We start from the raw sequence: 4,895 nt of genomic DNA, 5'->3' as shown, positions 1-4,895 counted from the left end.
AACCTCTCAAATTCTTTGTCCCCTGGATAGAGGAAATGACAGACTACAAATCACCCAGCATTATAATGTAGTTTTAAAACGCTAAAGTTCTCGGTTCTTTGGGGAAGAGATTGAAATGATGATTAAGGCATCTTTTGAAACGATCCCTCATAAGGTTCTTCTTTTAAAGTGTGTATCATTGTACTCTTGGGGGATTACAAATCAGTGTATGCTGAAGGAGACTGCCTTTGAGAGAGGTATAATTTGCTTGAGAGGCCTATATACCCCTAAATAAAAAGAAATAGCTAAGCAGTATTCAAATCACAATATGTCTGGGGTGACCCTCATTACAGCAGAAGATCCAGTTCGATCCCTGGGTCAGAAAGATCCCCTGGAGAAGGGAATGACTACCCACTCCAGTATTCTTGCCTGGAAAATTCCATGGATGGGGAGCCTGGGTCACAAACAGTTGGACACAACTGAAAGACTGAGCATGCCCCTGGGAGTTGAGCGGGGAGGCATGTGGTTAGTTCAATTCTAGCTGTTACATACTGTGATTATTATTACTATTATTTTTGCCATCAGGAACGTCTTTATTTTAATTAATTTATAGAAGTGGAAAATATATTATTTTTTCCAGTAGACAATATAATTTTTATTAATCATATATGATTTAAAAACTCTTATATAGGGGCTTCACTGGTGATCCAGTGGCTAAGTCTCTGAGCTCCTAGTGAAGGTGCCTGGGTTCAATCCCTTGTTGGGGAACTAGATCCCATACACTGCAGCAAAGACTGAAGATCCCACATGCTGAAACTAAGACCCAGCAAAGCCAAAGAAATAAATTAATCAATTTTAAAAAATTCTTGCACAATTTTTGATTTTGTAGGTCTTTATATTCCTCTCTCCCAACTCCTTAGCCAAGTTTAAAAGTTTTATGCTTTTCATTTTGATTTTCTTAGTATTTAGTATTACATAGTAAAGATCATCAGAGAAGGCAATGGCACCCCACTCCAGTACTCTTGCCTGGAAAATCCCATGGACGGAGGAGCCTGGTAGGCTGCAGTCCATGGGGTCTCTAGGAGTCGGACACGACTGAGCGATTTCACTTTCACTTTTCACTTTCATGCACTGGAGAAGGAAATGGCAACCCACTCCAGTGTTCTTGCCTGGAGAATCCCAGGGACGGGGGAGCCTGGTGGGCTGCCGTCTATGGGGTCGCACAGAGTTGGACACGACTGAAGTGACTTAGCTTAGCTTAGCTTAGTAAAGATCATATTTTATTTCAGTAATTATTAAAGGGATAAGTAATGTATCATGAAAACAGAATAATAAATAACTTATATACTGCGGTTATTGAACACCTTTGTATTGTGATCGCCAAAAGGATAGTCCAAGATTTTTTAGCTAGCTATTTTGCAGTGTTAAAAAAAAAAAAAGAAAGAAAGATCGAAAGAAGTAAAAAGGGCAGTTCACAAATAATTCTTCTAGAGGTCCTAGGAATGGGATGCTTTTTTTTTTTTTTTTTTCCAAGCCGCTTTTGGTTAAGCTGAAAAGTTTTTGGACTTCTCAGAAAATTCTTGATTTTAGGTATGCAAGGAGTATTCCTCTAGAATGTTCTGCCTAAACTTTACTTGGGGAAAAACTAAACTGACATGAAGCTTCCACTTGCTATTGTTGATATCTTTCAAATGTTGTGTACTTCCTTTTAATGGTTGCATCTTCAATTTTGGTCCCCTTACCTCTTTAACACTGAAGAAAAATGGGCATCTTATTATGGGGAGAGGGAAATTTAGTATGTGTGGACTAGCTCTCAGACTTAGTATGAGAAATCAGCTTTGATCAAATTACTTTCTGAACAAATGGCCTTTGACTGGGTTGGTGAAAGGATAGGCCATGTGCCCTGGGTTTCAGCAGCTTCCTATCTGTTTATCACTGGTACCAGGCTTGGTCTCACTTCTGTTTTCTTCCTCCTGTCTCATCTGGAACAAGAGGGATGTCCTAGAAAAGACACTGTGCTTCCTTTCTCTCCTTCCCACCCCCTCCTGATTTTTCTTGAATGAGAGCCCATTTCCTTATGGTCTGTCTCTCTGGATACCATCCAAACATCCAGAATGCTAAAGCTATTCCAATACCAGCAACTCTAATTGACCCTCTTTTTATCTCATAGATGAGAAAAGTCTCTGATTCCTCATCCTCTTTGCCACCCAACCCACTTCTTATGGAGAATTAAGGCTGGAAGTACCATACCTCTCCACCTATGTTGAGAATGACCTCTCTAGACATTATTAGAGACACACTGTGCTGAGTGCTGAAGAATTGATGCCTCTGAACTGTGGTGTTGGAGAAGACTCTTGAGAGTCCCTTGGACTGCAAGGAGATCCAACCAGTCCATCCTAAAGGAGATCAGTCCTGAATATTCATTGGAAGGACTGATGCTGAAGCTGAAACTCCAATACTATGGCCACCCGATGAGAAGAACTGACTTATTTGAAAAGACCCTGATGCTGGGAAAGATTGAAGACAGGAGGAGAAGGAGATGACAGAGGATGAGATGGTTGGATGGCATCACCGACTTGATGGACATGAGTTTGAGCAAGTTCCGGGAGTTGGTGACAGACAGGGAGGCCTGGTGTGCTGCAGTCCATGAGGTTGCAAAGCATTGCACACAACTCAGCAACTGAACTGTGCGAGGAACAAAAGCAATCACTAAGAGCAAAGTGGGTTTTGCAGGGTATGGTGGTATTATCTCAAATCATGACCTTTCTTAGGGATTTTAGGATTGAAATATACACCATCTGAGCCACCAGCGAAGCCCAAATTGTACACAATGCTGTATTTAAAGTGGATGACAAACAAGGACCTACTGTACAGCACAGAAAACTCAATGTTATGTGACAGCCTGGACGGGAAGGGAGTTTGTGGAGGATGGATACATGTATATACATGGCTGAATCCCTTTGCTGTCCACCTAAAATTATCTCAACATTGCTTTTTGTTTTTGCTTTTTGGTTGTGCTGGGTCCTTGCTGCTGCACATGATATTTCTCTGGTTGCAGTGAATGAGGGCTACTCTTGCTTGTGGGCTTCTCATTTCAGTGTTTCTCTTGTTGCTGATCATAGGCTCTAGGTGTGCAGGCTCAGTAGTTGTGGCTTATTTGCTGCATGTGGAATCTTCCTGGGCCAGGGATCGAAACCATGTCCCCTGCATTGCCGGGAGGACTCCTATCCACTGTACCACCAGGGAAGTCCTACTATAACACTGTTTAATGGCTATTAGTTCAGTTCAGTTGCTCAGTCGTGTCCGACTCTTTGCGACCCCATGAATCGCAGAACGCCAGGCCTCCCTGTCCATCACCAACTCCCGGAGTTCACTCAGACTCACGACCATCGAGTCAGCAATGCCATCCAGCCATCTCATCCTCTGTCGTCCCTTTCTCCTCCTGCTCTCAATCCTTCCCAGCATCAGAGTTTTTTCCAATGAGTCAACACTTTGCATGAGGTGGCCAAAGTACTGGAATTTTAGCTTTAGCATCATTCCTTCCAAAGAAATCCCAGGGCTGATCTTCAGAATGGACTGGTTGGATCTCCTTGCAGTCCAAGGGACTCTCAAGAGTCTTCTCCAACACCACACTTCAAAAGCATCAATTCTTTGGCGCTCAGCCTTCTTCACAGTCCAACTCTCACATCCATACATGACCACTGGAAAAACCATAGCCTTGACTAGACGGACCTTTGTTGGCAAAGTAATATCTCTGCTTTTCAATATGCTATCTAGGTTGGCCATAACTTTCCTTCTAAGGAGTAAGCGTCTTTTAATTTCATGGCCGCAGTCGCCATCTGTAGTGATTTTGGAGCCCAGAAAAATAAAGTCTGACACTGTTTCCACTGTTGCCCCATATATTTCCCATGAAGTGATGGGACCAGATGCCATGATCTTCATTTTCTGAATGTTGAGCTTTAAGCCAACTTTTTCACTCTCCACTTTCACTTTCATCAAGAGGCTTTTGAGTTCCTCTTCACTTTCTGCCATAAGGGTGGTGTCATCTGCATATCTGAGGTTATTGATATTTATCCGGACAATCTTGATTCCAGCTTGTGCTTCTTCCAGCCCAGCATTTCTCATGATGTACTCTGCATAGAAGTTAAATAAGCAGGGTGACAATATACAGCCTTGACATACTCCTTTTCCTATTTGGAACCAGTCTGTTGTTCCATGTCCAATTCTAACTGTTGCTTCCTGACCTGCATACAGGTTTCTCAAGAGGCAGGTCAGATGGTCTGGTATTCCCATCTCTTTCAGAATTTTCCACAGTTTATTGTGATCCACACAGTCAAAGGCTTTGGCATAGTCAATAAAGCAGAAATAGATGTTTTTCTGGAACTCTCTTGCTTTTTCCAAGATCCAGCAGATGTTGGCAATTTAATCTGGTTCCTCTGCCTTTTCTAAAACCAGTTGAACATCAGGAAGTTCATGGTTCATGTATTGCTGAAGCCTGGCTTGGAGAATTTTGAGCATTACTTTACTAGTGTGTGAGATGAGTGCAATTGTGTGGTAGTTTGAACATTCTTTGGCATTGCCTTTCTTTGGGATTGGAATGAAAACTGACCTTTTCCAGTCCTGTGGCCACTGCTGAGTTTTCCAAATTTGCTGGCATACTGAATGCAGCACTTTCACAGCATCATCTTTCAGGATTTGAAATAGCTCAGCTGGAATTCCATCACCTCCACTAGCTTTATACTCCAATATAAAACAGTTTAAAAAAAAATCAAATCACAGCTTTTGCACTCATGTGTCACCAGCACAAAGAACTATGTCCTCCATCTTCCATGGCTGGCCCTGGACAGAATAAGGGGCTTCTAGTACTTTAAGAAGAGAATGTATTTTCTCCAATTGGACATCATGTGCTGAGGTAA

The sequence above is a fragment of the Bos grunniens genome, chromosome 6 (assembly GCF_055505025.1).
Source record: "Bos grunniens cultivar Pamir isolate PY7600 chromosome 6, Bosgru_T2T1.0, whole genome shotgun sequence".
Taxonomy (NCBI): Eukaryota; Metazoa; Chordata; class Mammalia; order Artiodactyla; family Bovidae; genus Bos; species Bos grunniens.
This window is presented reverse-complemented; position numbering follows the sequence as displayed.